At 44.7% G+C, this 14,112-nt stretch overlaps 1 protein-coding gene and 1 long non-coding RNA gene across 3 annotated transcripts in view; both read left to right on the forward strand.

Annotated features, from left to right (window-relative positions):
* Positions 1 to 14,112, forward strand: part of DPYSL2 (dihydropyrimidinase like 2) — a 128,829-nt gene that overhangs the window by 74,471 nt on the left and 40,246 nt on the right. The gene's annotated exons all lie outside the window — the stretch shown is intronic.
* Positions 4,910 to 8,498, forward strand: LOC309863406. Its single transcript, XR_014311019.1, has 2 exons — positions 4,910 to 6,437; positions 6,505 to 8,498. It is a non-coding gene; the product is annotated as an uncharacterized lncRNA (long non-coding RNA).

Here is a 14,112-nt window from a genome sequence, read left to right on the forward strand (position 1 = left end):
CATCTCCTTGAAACAGAAAGATGTTGGTGTTCAAGCTCTATCACTATTGCTCTTTGATCCAACTTTCATTTATTTACTTAAAAAATTTTTTTTTTTTTTTTAATTTAGGGGAGCCTGGGTGGCTCAGTCATTAAGTATTTGCCTTCAGCTCAGGTCATGATCCCAGGGTCGTGGGATGGAGCCTCGCATTGGGCTCCCTGCTCATCGGGGAGTCTGCTTCTCCCTCTCCCATTCCCCCTGCTTGTGTTAACAGTTCTTGCTGTCTCTCTCCGCTGCCAAATAAATAAATAAATAAAATCTTTAAAAAATTAATGTATTTGAGAGAGAGAGAGAGCACACGAGTAAGGGGAGAGGCAGAGGGAGAGGAAGAAGCAGTAGTGATGGAGAGGCGTAACTGATGCCATGTGTTCATGAGCTGAACTTAACCGTGTTTCTGGGAGGCCCAGGAGCTCTCTTCTGTGCGGGGCCTGATGGTGCCGTGTCCCATCACGCAAGCTGCTTCAAAGCTCGTCTTGCCCTTGTCTGAGCCTCATCTTTCCTCATTTCTCTGACTCACTTTGGCATGACCCCTCTCGAGGTTCACCGGGCTCAGCTCTTCACCCGTGTGATTGGGAAACACCTCAGGCAGATGGCATCGTGAGGAGGAGCAAGGACAGGGAGGAAAACCCGACCATTTGGGGATTGCTGTTCTGCACGTTGCATTTTCCTTGATGGAGAGGATCCAAGGAGAAGCATGCGGTGGAGTGGAAAGAATTTGAGGCCTGCACTTCTTGACAACTTGTCTTCACAGAGCTGGGGATCAGGAGCCTTGGATTCTGGAAGAGACTCTGCTGTGTTCATTTGCTCAGGCAGGTTTGCCCTGCAATCCTGTCTTGGTTTTGTCCATCGTCCGAAGGGCCTGGATCAGACTTTCTTGCCTGATAGGGTTGCAGGAAGGATTCAGTGGGATGATGCATTTGAGGTTATGTGGGGTGTGGGGGTCGGCCCTAAAACCTAGTTTTGTGTTTTGACAGTGAAAACTTTTTATCATGATGCCTGGACCCTAAAGTATTTGTTTTGTAGCGATTGACTTCAACAATCCTGTCCACATTTCGTCATCTATAGGCCTCACTTTCTTTCATCGAGATTAGATCAAAGGGGTCAGCATTTTTTTTTTTTTTTTTTTTTTTTAAATTATGGTAGCACAGCTTCTCCCTCACCCAAATTTCTGTTCTTGCTGGAAGCATTTCGCTCTGTTATTGGAGAACCCCCCCGCCCCCGGCCCCAGGAAACATAGTTTCCACCTTTCTTTGGAAAAGGAGGATTTGCTTTGCTGAATTTTATATCCTGCTTAGTGGGAAATTTAAGATACCTGATCATTCTCTCCCTTGTATTCTACAAAAAGGCCCATTTGTTTAGTTAAGAAAAAGGTGCTTTCATTTTATTTTATTCTTTAAAAGATTTTATGTATTTATTTGACAAGAGAGAGGGGCAGCGAGAGAGGGAACACAAACAGGGGGAGTGGGAGAGGGAGAAGCAGACTCCCCCATGAGCAGGGAGCCTGATGCGGGGCTTGATCCCGGGAACCTGGGATTACGATCTGAGCCGAGTGCAGACGCTTAATGACTGAGCCAACCAGGTGCCCGAAAAAGTTACTTTTAAAATAATGGCTGGCTGCAAGGACAGGTAAAATTTGAACACCAAAATCTTTGTTCCTGGGGGCTGGGTGATGGTGCAACACCTGACTGGGAGCTCCAGGTGAGGCCCGTGTGTGGGACTTAGGGATTGTTTATTGCTTGTCTTTTCATTTTGCCGCAGGGAGACCAAAGCCCAGGAGATGGGTGACCTCGGGGATGGGACGGAGACGGATGCTGAGCCCTGTCTACCATGGGACATATTTCTCTCTGTATTAGCCTGTCTTATGTGCATTTTCACTTACTACCAGCAGTGAGTGCTGGCAGAAGTTTCCTCTCTCTCTCCTCGCTAAGAGAAACTTTTCCACCGTGGAAAGCTCATCTCTATGAAAAACTTCCTTTCTAGAGACGAGCTGGAAAAGGTATCATTCCTCTTTGTGGTAAAACTGGGGTTTTCATTAAATGGCGAGGCCTCTTCGCCTTAGAAAGACGGACTGGAAAAGCTGATAAAAAGGAAATAGATTCTCTTCTTTAGGGGGACAGAAAGTTTTTATTCAACGATATTCCTGCTGCCTTTGGCTGGAGTGAACAGGCATATGACTTTCATGTCTCCGTTCTGAGAGTCAGATGATCCCAAGACCGTGTTCTGCGCAACGTTTGTTTCTATGACATAAAGCCCCAATTTCCATTGTCTCCTTGCCAGGTAAAGGTGGCCTCTAGCCATTAGGTTTTCCATCCCTGGGAGTGCCAGAAAATGCCATTTTCCTGATCGTGTTCCCTCTTCATGGATAGACTTGACCCTTGCCTTTTCTCATTCTCTTTGTCCTGAAGGCATTTTGCATAAAAACCTGCCTGTCCGTTCTGCTTGTTCTGAGGAATTTCATCCAGAAGAGATGCTGAGTGACAAGGTCTCATTGGTTCAGGCTTCCTTCCTTCTTGCCTTCATTATTTATATGTCGGTTTGCACGAACTATATCAACTCTCTAAATGTGTGTGTGTGTGTGTGTGTGTGTGTGTGTGTGTGTATGTAGTTTATGGGCCATAAAACTTAGTCTTTTCAAGTGTACAATTCAGTGGTTTTCAGGATATTCATAGAATTGTGCAACCAACACTACCATCTGATGTCAGAACATTCTTGCCATCCCCAAAAGAAACTCCATACCAATTACCAGCTCCCCCCAACCCACAGCTTATGCCAGACAATTGGTTCTCTGGTTCTGTGGATTGGGATATTTCGCATAAACAGAATCACATAACATGTGGCCTTTTTTGTCTGGCTTCTTGTGTTTAGCAGAACGTTTTCAAGGTTGTGCCTGTCGTAGTGTGAATCAGCCCTTCATTCTTTTTTTTTTTTTCTCCCCAATCATTCTTTTTTATGGCTGAGGAATGGTGTGTTGTAGAGATAGACTGTGTTTTGCTTATCCATCGACTGGTTGATGGCATTTGGGTTATTTCTACTCTGCGGCTGTTGTGAATGATATAATGTTCATTGGTGGACAGAATTTGTGTCTGCACATATGTTTTCATTTGTCTCGGGTCTCTATCCAAGAGAGGGAGTGCTGGGGTTTATGCTAATTCTATCTTTAACTTTCCAAGGACCTGCCAAACTTTGCCAGTGGCACCATTTTCCTTTCCCACCGGCAGTGTAGGAAGCCTCCAATTTCTCCATACCCTTGCCAACACTTGTTATTGTCTGTTGTTTTGATCACAGCCATCTGGGGAGTGGGGGGTGGGGAGGGGGGGATGGGAGTATGTCATTGTGGTTTGACTCTCAGGTTTTATTTTGAGGCCAGTCTGCTTGTTCGCTGGCTCTTAGTCACACTTACCTTGATCTGTGATGTGAGAGCTTGGTTTTGAGTATGCTTTCCTAGCCCTGCATGCAGGCATCTGATGTGACAAGGACAGGGGTGTTCATCTCTGTGGGACAGAAGACCTGAAATCAGGCCTACTCCAGGAAGCCAGGGTTCACTGTCCTGGTTGGCTGCCATATCTGTCTCTGCCCCCTCTAGACTGGTTCTTGTCTCACCCCATGGCCCAGAGTGAGTCCCATTTTTGCTGCCCTTTGGGACTATCCTTCATTCTGCTTTACAGTGGGGTGGGCAGGTCATTGCCCTGTGCCAGGGAGGGAACTTGGCAGAAGCTCTTTAGCCTGCCAGGGAACTCCTGGCTGAATACCAGAAATCTCCTGGGCCAGTCCATCATTCTTGCCTCAGATGGGCACCTCCTGCCTGCCCCCCCCAATGCCATAGGTCAGATAATTACCTTCTGCACTGATAGTCACAGAGGCCTTTACACACAGCTGCTCTCTCCTGGTACCCTCCTTTCCACACTGTAAGAGGCACAGGGTGGAAAATGTCCTCCTGCTTCCCAGGAGGAAATCGCAGAACAGAGAGGTTAAGTGACTTGCCCAAGGCCACCCAGCTAATACAAGGCCAGATGCAGACTCGGGTCCTGGTCATCTGGTGGCATGTTGCTGGGCCTCTGTCACCAGGCGAGGGGACATCAGGCACGTGAACGGGGTTTCAGGACGTGCGCTGGATTTCAGGTGGCGTCATCATTTGCTTTCTGGGTGTTTCTGGTGTAATGGAGATGAGCACCTGCTGCATCCGAGAACTGATGGTGTTGTGTTGGGCGGCTGAGGCTGCATTCATGTGGGCCGCTGGAGGGTGGTAACGAGGATGTGGTCACTTCAACAAAGTTAATTAGCGCTGTGGTTTCCCCTAAGAAAACCCTGTTCATTCATCCGTTCAGCTGATGTTTGTTACGCCACATGGTAGGTACCCATCTAGGCTTTAGAGCTGCAGCTATGGTCCCTGTTCTCCAGAAATTTGCAGGCTACTGGGGAGACCAACTAAAGCTTACCTTATAACACGGTAATCCCCACACTAAGGTTCAGGGGCAACTGAGAAGAAATCTTTAAAATCTGCCTGAGAGGGTCAGGGGAGACTTCTGCCAAAGCTTGAAGGTGGGTCAGGGTTTCACCCTAGAGTCCTCAGATTGTGGGGTGGACGGCAGGAGTAGGCGTCCAGCCAGACGAGAGGCTTGCATAAATGGATTGAGGCATGTGGGATCTGGTAAATAAGAGTCTGGCATGCTTTAGAATTTACAAGTCAATCAGTATTTTGGGGTATTAAAAAAAAAATGAGAAAGAAGCATTTTGAGCCGAACAGGCATAGAAGAGTCTAGAAGGAAGGGGAGTGGGGAGCGGAGGCTGGTGGGGAAGGGTACACTGTAGAGAGCGTCCTGTTGGTTGTCGCCTCTCATCTCTGTGGTCAAAGGAGAGCCCCCGCCACCTGTTTTTTTTTTTTTTTTTCCCTGCCCCTCTCCAGGTTCTGATCCCTTCAATCCTGGCCTGTCACAGGCAATGTTAAGGCACCCCAGGTTCTAGAGAGTCGGTTCCTGGAGGGCAGAACCAGGGCATTGACAGGAAATCCCCTTTGTGCAAGGACAGCCTTAGACACAGGGCAGGACCTGGGGCGGTGTGATGGTGATGGAGGGGCAGGTTCTGGATTTGCCCAGATGGTGTTTGAGTTCTGCCTTCACTGCATACCAGTTGGGCAAGTTCTCCTCATTGCTCTGAGCCAGTTTGCTATTTCTTCCTTTCTTCCTTTTTAATTAATTTGTTTTGAAATGGCCCGCATGCATACGTAACTGAAAGTTTATTTTTTTGATCAGCATACAGCTCAGTGGCATTGCGTAGGTTCCCGCTGTGGTGCAACTGTCACCACCGCCCATCTCCAGACATTTTTATCTTCCCAGCATGAAACTATATCCCTGTTAAACACTAACTCCATGGTCCCCTTCCCCACAGCCCCCAACAACTGCTATGCTACTTTCTGTCTCTATGAATTTGACTGAATTGTGGAATCGTATTTGTCATTTTTTGTGACTGGCTTATTGCACTCAGCATAATGTCTTTGAGGTCTGTCCATCTTGGTGCATTTGAAGGTGGGGTGATACTCCATTGTATGGATATGCCATATTTTTCAATCTACTCATCTGCCGATGGGCATCCGTTGGGTTGTTTCCACCTTTGGGCTATTGTGAGCAGATAATCTGTTGCAGTCCTTTTAATCCTTTGGGGATATATACCCAGAAGTGCAGGTGCTGAGTCATACGGCAATTCTTAGCCACATTTCTCTGGTATGTAATATGAGGTTTCAAGGTTACTGTGCATCTTAAATTTGATAGATTACACAAACTGCTGAACATACACTTGGCACGTGATAAATGTTAATCCCTTCCTTTCCGAAGGACCCCTTCCAAACTCCTGAAAAATGTACCCTCTAAAACAAAAGGACTTTAAATTCTTTTGATGAAAAATACCTCTTCAAAGACACCTGGCTGGCTTAGTTGATAGAGCATGTGAATCTTGATCTCGGGGTTGTGAGTTCGAGCCCCACGTTGGGCATAGAGTTTACTTAAACAATAAATAAATAAAAATTGATGTTCTTTGCTGTTCTCATGCATTAAAAAAAAAAAAAATACCTCCTCAGGATAGTGCCTGGTCCCTTCTAAGTGAAGAGAATGGAACATAATAATTTGATGCCTCTGGGTTTTTATTAGGATCTATGTTAAAGCACTGTCCTGCCCTCAGAGAATTGGGCTTTTAACAACTCCCACAAATGGTCTCTAGCTGTTGGGAATATTTATCTCCATTTCATCATTTTCCTGCCTCCTCCCTTCCTGTCCCTCTTAATGCTGTTAGCGTATCTGACTAGGGGTGCCACTCTCCTGCATTTAAGCTCATGTTTCAAGTCTCCCTGCTACTTGGAGACTAAATGACCAAGATCCTCACTGTTGTATGATGGTAGAAAGAGACAGGTGCTGAAGGGACTTGGAGACCAAATGACCAAGATCCTCACTGTTGTATGATGGTAGAAAGAGACAGGTGCTGAAGGAAATGCTGTAATCACACTTCTCCGAGAGCAGTTTGTTTTGATTGAATAGAAGTTTTTTTTGGCAATTTTATGGAGTTAGGAGTTAGGAGTCAGGTGGCCAGATTTGGATAGTGAGGTGTCATTGCGTCTTGAAAATTATGCCAGGGAGGAAGTGAAAGCCAGTCACATCTGAAGGCCAAGTGGACAGCTTCCCTCTGGATAGTCTCAGAAGGTGTCTCTCAGGAGGGGAAATGGGCCCAGCTGGGGAAAGGGGAGGTTAATGTATGCGTGAGAGAATGTATCTCCCTCCTCTAGAGAGAGTCAGAGGAGGCACAGAGCTGGGAAATCAGCTGCTGGCTGCCCCCTGGGCTCCGTGGCCACTGTGCTTTGGTACTCTTTCTCTACAGGACCCAAGAAAAGTCTGACATCTGGCCATCTCCATTCTAATTCTCTCCCTGTCAAGTCATATTTTTCTAGGAAATATTAGCATTGTCTTCATTTGGTCTTTTTTATTATCCAGTATCTTATTTGTTTCTCAGAGGCATTTGTTCATTTTGTAAAGTGTGTAGGAGCTGCTCTCTTCTCTTGGCTTTGAACTTTAATTTTGCATCAGGTCTCTGGGCCATGATGCTTGGGCAGGAGTCCTAGGGCTGACCTAGTCATACTTCAGTGTCTGCCTCCCTGCTGAGTAAGAGACCAGAATGTCAATTATTATCTTTGTTACTTACATCATTTCTGGAAGTCCTAGCCAATGTAATAAGACAAGAAAAATAAGCAGGAAAAATATTAGAAAGGAAAACTAAAATGATTGTTATTTGTTAGATGGTCTTAAATATTCAAAAGAATTGACGGAAGAAAATACTGGATTTAAGATGAAAGTTTATTAAGATGACCAGTTTAAAAATATGTATTCAAAATTAACAGCTTTCTCTTATGCCAGAAATAATCAATTGAAAAATATAATTTAAAAATCTTATTCACAATAGCTATGCAAAATAGAAAATAACTGGAAATTTTAAGAATACATTCTTATATTAAGAGAGAGGAATTAATAAAAAAAAATACTATGTTAATGAATAGAAAGACCTAATACTATAAAGCAAGTTCTTTAGGGATTAATCTATAAATTCAGTGTGATTCCAAGCAAAACCTCAAAAGTTATTTTTGTTTTTTGACTCTTGACTGAATGATTCTAAGGTTCAGGTGAAAGAATCATCAGACAGAAAAAGCCAAGAAAATATTTTAAAAGAAAATAATGAAATGAGTAGGAAGCCATGTGTAACGGGATATTTAAAAAACCATTAAAAATGTCATAATTAAAGTGATATGGCATTAGCTCCAGAAGAGACGTCTATATTGATGAGAAGAAGTAGAAAATTGCATAAGTGGAACTGTGTCTGAGTGTTTTAGTGTTTGAAATAAAGGACATTTCAAGCTCATGGTGAAATGATGGCGCATTATGCTGGCATAGTTAGCCATTTGAAAAACAAAGAAAGATAAATTCCTTACCTTATATCCTATATCCAAATACCTTTTAGATGGGTTAAGTTAAATTTAAACAACAAAGTCAAAAGAGAATGAGAAGAGAATACATATGAAGTGTTATAATTTAGATATTTGATCAGAGGTAGAATCAGAAAAGACAGAGACACTTGACAACATAGAAATGAAAGACATCGGGGCGCCTCGGTGGCTCAGTCACAGGGCATGTGCCTTCAGCTCAGGTCATGATATCAGGGTCCTGGGATCAAGTCCCATATCAGGATCCCTGCTCAGCTGGAAGCCTGTTTCTCCCTCTCCCACTCCCCCTGCTTGTGTTCCCTCTCTTGTTGTGTTTCTCTCTGCCAAATAAATAAATAAAATCTTAAAAAAAAAAATAAAGAAATGGAAGACATTGTCAGAGTAAAAGAAATAAAAGGAATACCAAAAGTAGGAAATTAGATTTGCAAAATATGATAAGGGATTGATGCATTTAAAATACGAAATCTTACCACTTCAATAAAAAGATGAACACTAAGAAAAACTAAAGGATATGAGCATGGTATACACAAAAGAAGAAATAATTCTACCATTAAACTTATGAAAAAATAGTCAACTGAATGAGTAATACAAATTATACATAAATACAAATTAAAATAACAACGAGCTAAATTTTTATCTCCTAAATGTTCAAATACTGAAAAGAATTGTAATTCCTTGTTAATGTGAAATGGGCACTCTGAAACTGTTGCTAGGTGCTCACATTGTTATGGCCTTTAGAAGGGCAGTAAGACAAGTATCTAACAAGAGCCTTGACAATGTATAAGCAAGAAGGTATTCATACAGTGTGACTCTGAATTACCTATGTGCAACATTTCCCTCTAAGGATGTTCATTGTGACATTGATGATGAGAAAAAATTAAAAACAAGCTAAATGAGCAAAATAGCTGATTGGTTAAGTAAATGATGGCCATCTGTAGGAAAAGGTAGTATGTGGTTATTAAAAACCATCATGGAAAATACATATTAATATGAACATGTTCATAGTATATTGATAGAAGAAAGCAGACCGTGACCAATATGTCCAATTTCATACAATGTTTTTTAAAAAGAACTTTAGTGAAATAGAATTTACATATTGTAAAATTAAGATACCACTTCTGTAAAGAATATATAAGTGAGTGTGTAAGTGGGTAGGAAAAGAGATTAGGTAGAGTACATCAGTATGTATTTTCTTTGGATGATGGACTAACAGAGAATTTTGGGTTTTTCCTAAATTCTCTTGTTTTCCAGGTTTTTAGCATTTAAATACTTTTTCACTTAAAGGAATTTTATAAAAAGAGAAGTTTCCTTGGAACTCTCCTTTTGCATCTGCGTATTATCTCTTACCCCTGCCGTTTGTGGGAAGGAAGAGAACATAATGTGAGGAAGTGTTTGAATTTTATGTACCGTGGCAGTGGCTAGTGTTTGTGAACTTTCAACTACCCACAGAGTTGTGAGGTTTAATGAAAGGCTCCCTGCGGGCACCTGGGCGGCTCAGTCACTTGAGCATTTGACTCTTGATTCGGGCTTAAGTCGTGATCTCAGGGTCGTGAGATCCAGCCCTGTGTCCGGCTTCACTCTGTGGAGTTGGCTTGGGATTCTCTCTCTCCCTCTTCCTCTGTCCCTCCCCCACCACCCTGGTCGGGTGTATACATGCATACATGCTCTCTCTTTCTCTCTCTCTCTGTCTCTTCTTCTCTTTAAAAAAAAAAAAAAAAAGACTCCCTGAACAACTGGTTCCCTTATCAGGCTTGAACCTCATTGTCCAGATACATTGGCTGTTATTCAGAGTCTTATTAATCAACTATGGTAAAAAGACCCATTGAACGGTTAGCCCTCAGCCTGAGATGGAGAGCACATGATGGTACAATGACCATGGTTCAGGCTCCAGAGATGTTATGCTATGTTTTTGAATTTGGTCCAGGTTCCTTGGAGGAAAACACCCGTCAATTATGTTAGCTCTAGATAGGGCCCAGTCAACATATGACATCACCAGCTCTTCCTTCCCTGCCCAACTTTCTTTGGAGGGGATGCAAGAAGGACAGTTGTGCAACATTGGAATAAAAAGAATAGGTACCAGGCTCCTCATGCTTTTGTTTCTGGGTTGAGCTTCAATCTAAGAGCTGATCTGTTCTTTTCCAGATACAAGGAGACTGTCACAGCAGCTGGAGGATTAGCAGCTCCTTAGCTAATTAGAGTCCTGTGTACATGTCAGTTCTTATTTGACCTAGGTGCTCTTGTCTTTTTTTTGTATTATTTGGTGTGTGTCCATGAAAGATGTCCTGAAATATGGTGGGTGTGAACACCACATCTTTTATTTCACTCTTTTTTTTTTTTTTAAGATTTTATTTATTTATTTGACAGACAGAGATCACAAGTAGGCAGAGAGGCAGAGAGAGAGAGAGAGAGAGAGAAGAGGAAGCAGGCTCTCCGCGGAGTGGACAGCCCGATGTGGGGCTCGATCCCAGGACCCTGGGATCATGACCTGAGCCGAAGGCAGAGGCTTTAACCCACTGAGCCACCCAGACGCCCCTGCCACATCTTTTATTTCAGACCCTATTTCTGCACAAAGATGGCTGCAATCAGGGTTTGTCTGATGAGCTACTTAAATAGGAATGTAAACACGGCCATGTTTCTTTAATTTGCTTCCTGTTTTTTCCTGTTGTTGACCTTCACCTTGGGTCTTTGGCTGTAGCACTCGACACAGTACTACCCATTATTATGTATGTGAGTATTTGGATTTCTGTTGGGCTCTAATTAGGAAGTCACAGGCCCTCGAATTTATAGTTGGATTCCCTTTCCAACGAGGGACCATCCGGAAGGAAAACGGAGACAAACCCACTCTGCACGTGAAAGCCTTGCAGTAGGACTTTTTATTTTTTTCGTGATGTTCCACACAGCCCTGTAATCTCTTATTTTTGGCAAGCCAGCCCTGAATCTGTGGTCCGGTAGCCCCGGGCAACCAAAAGCTGAGACAAACAGAGGAAGTGTCATTACTCACAAGTTTCCGCGGCCACCTCATCTGGGCCTGGCGCTGCCAGCTGCTGCCCCTCTCTGGAGCTGGAGCTCCTCGGCGCAGAGTCGGACCAGGCCCCCCACGCAGACCCTGCACGTTGTTGTGCCCTGACCCCCGAGGGTTCCTGTTGCTTCTTACCTTCCTGCACCCTTTCTGTAATTTGTTTGCAGTCTGGATTTTATTTTATGGCAGACTTTGTGGTGGAAACAGGGAAGTCTCTGTATCCTTAAAGCAGCCCAGAGGCCCCAGGAGGTAGAGGGAACTCACCTCCTTCCCCACAGCCCCTGTGACGCTCACACAGGCATGCACACACACACCCATGCGCACACAGATGCGTGCACACACACATGCGCACAGACATACTCTTGCATCATCATGCCGGCATCCAGGATATTGTGTGTTGTAAACAGAGCCCATGGAAGCGGGTGTGCTCAGGAAATCTGCAGACCCTCAAGCAGCGTTTGCTAAGAACTCTGAGGAAGCTCACCTCCAGCGAGGTCCTCTCTTACCCCAAGGGGACCCAGCAAAACTAGATCCTCGATCCCAGCCTGTGGTGCCCGTATCCTTGGAGGTATTTGAAAATATGGATCGTTTCAGTGTTTTAAAAGCTGGCTGGAGACTTAACTGAAGTGATGTCTCCAGGGTAGACCCAGGTTTCTTTGCTTGTGATTGGAATTACAGGGACTCTGTTAATGGCTTGTGTTTTCTGTTCTGATTGGGTCGTTTTTCTTGCATTTGACTCATAATAAAATGGGATGAATTTATTCATTCCTAATACATTCCATTTGATAGGAAGATTGTTTCCATCCTAGTATCCAGGGTTTAGGGAAGGGTTGAGGAGGGAGGTTCCCTGGGAGGTGAAAAGTCTACACTTAATGTTGCTTAAAAGAGGGTCTCTGATTGTTCCTGCGCTAGCATTTACTGTGTTTGGTTTTATCGCCAGTGCCTACTTGCTGCATCAACAGGACAGATTTGTTTTGCTTGTCTTGGTCTTACTCTGTTTTATGCGAAAGACTTAAAGTTCCATGCCTTTCTTGTGGCCTGGGAGCCAGGCCTCCTCCTTTCAGTAAGACCTTTATCCTGTCCCTTCCCATATCCTGTTACTCCTCCTGGGGTTTCTACCTGAGCCTACCCAGCGGAGCCATTCCCCTGCCCCCTGGTCCACCAGCAGCACTGGCGAATACCCTGGCCTCCTAGATTCTCCACCCCCAAGATGCCTTAGGCCCTGGGCCCTTTGTGTGATACCTCTCAGTAAAATGGAACACTTAGGGAAGGCTGACTTCGTGCCAGGAGTTGGTTCAAGCAGCCTTTTATCCTCAAGACAATCCCATTTTGCTTTTAAGTTAACAAATGCTTATGTAAGACCTTTTGCGCAAGTAGTGTCCTAAGCCTTTTATAATTGCCATTTCATAACAACCTTGTGAGTAGGTGCCATTAAAATGTCCATTTTACAGGCAAGGAAACTGAGGCCCAGAGAGGGAAAAGGTTGCCAGGGTTATGCAGGTCATGGATGGATGATAGAACTGGGGTGCTAGCTCAGGCAGTCGGACTACGGAGTTCATGCTTTTAACCCCTCCTAGGAAGAAGCCACTCTTTATGTTCTTACTTTGCAGATGGGGAAACTGAGGCACTTTTTTTTTTGTAAGTAGCTTGTCTAAGGTCCTAGAACCTAGCTGGTGGCAGGGCTGGGGATTCAACCCATTTCCTGTGAGGTTTTTTTTTTTTTTTCCTTTACTTTTTTTTCTCTTTTTTAAAGATTTTATTTATTTGAGAGAGAGACCATGAGCAGGCAGAGGGAGAAGCCTCCCCGCTGAGCAGGGAGCCCGATGTGGGGCTTGATCCCAGGACCCTGTGATCCCGACCTGAGCCTAAGGCAGAGGCTTAACCGACTGAGCCACCCTGGCACCCCTGCCTGTGAGCTTTTTGCACATCGTGTTTCCAGCACGTTCGGCACGGACACTTAGAGCATCAGAGACTGTTTCCACATGACACTATTTCCCCGTTCTCTGGCATTTCCTTCACGAGTGAGAGCCCAGCTTTGCAGATGGTGGTGCTGAGGCCCAGGGGGTCTGAGCAGGGCGTTTGAGAGCCAGCACACTGCAGGGCCTGTGAAGCCCGGTAGGGAGGAGTCACTCTCCAGGACATAATGATTCTCCGAGGAATTCCAGGCTCAAAATGCTAGCCTGAAGCTAACTTTGTGGTTCTTCCACCGGTGCATGGATAGGAGATGCCATAAACCTGGCTTTTCTTCAGACTCCAAATGCCTGTCTAATTACAGGAAACAGAACCCTCTCCGGCTGTTAGCCAATGATTTCAACATCTCTTGGAGATATGCTCGATGGATCTGAAGTTTGAAGCTTTGCACTCTAACGAAGTTGGCTGGGATTTTCGCCTTTGGATCTCCTCGCCTTCTCCCCAGGCCATGATTTCATCATCGTGCTTTGGGGATGGCACTTCCTCTTGAGTCTGTCTTCCTGTGAACATACATGGAGCTGAGACAAAGCTCAGCCTCCTTGGGCACCTGGGCCCTCTCCAGCTCACATACTGGATGCTTGGCAAGGCAGCCTTACTTGGGAGCCGTCTTTGGGCTCCTTCGACAAAGCTGGGAGAGGGGTTGAGGGGCTACCAGAGCTAAGATGGTGGACATGGCCATTTAATCAGGTTCTTGTTAAATAGTCAGTAAGTCCTTTGTACAGCTGGTTGGTCTGGTCTCTCGTGTATTACTCCGTTCCCGATTTGGTCTTGGAAGGTGGCCATGTATCAAACAGAGAAGTCGGCATAGCCCAGTGAAAAGAGCTTTGTTTCTTACCCCCTTAAATAGTAAGCAAGTAAAACGAAAATACCAGCATCGGCTGGGGTGACATCCTGACATCTTGCTGGTGGCAGCCTGAAGGGGTGATGCTTTTGGATTGCAGCATGGCCATCTGTATTAAGAACCCTAGTTCATCCAAGCTCTAGGACCTTCTCCAGAGAAAAGCACCTAGAAGAGGGGAGAGGTATTTGCGTGAATGTGTTCCCGAGAAAGTTATGTAACACAGGAAAACTGGAAGCAGTGTACAGGGTCAGCAGATGGGGACAGTTT

The sequence above is a fragment of the Mustela nivalis genome (assembly GCF_964662115.1).
Source record: "Mustela nivalis genome assembly, chromosome: 4".
NCBI classification, from domain to species: Eukaryota; Metazoa; Chordata; class Mammalia; order Carnivora; family Mustelidae; genus Mustela; species Mustela nivalis.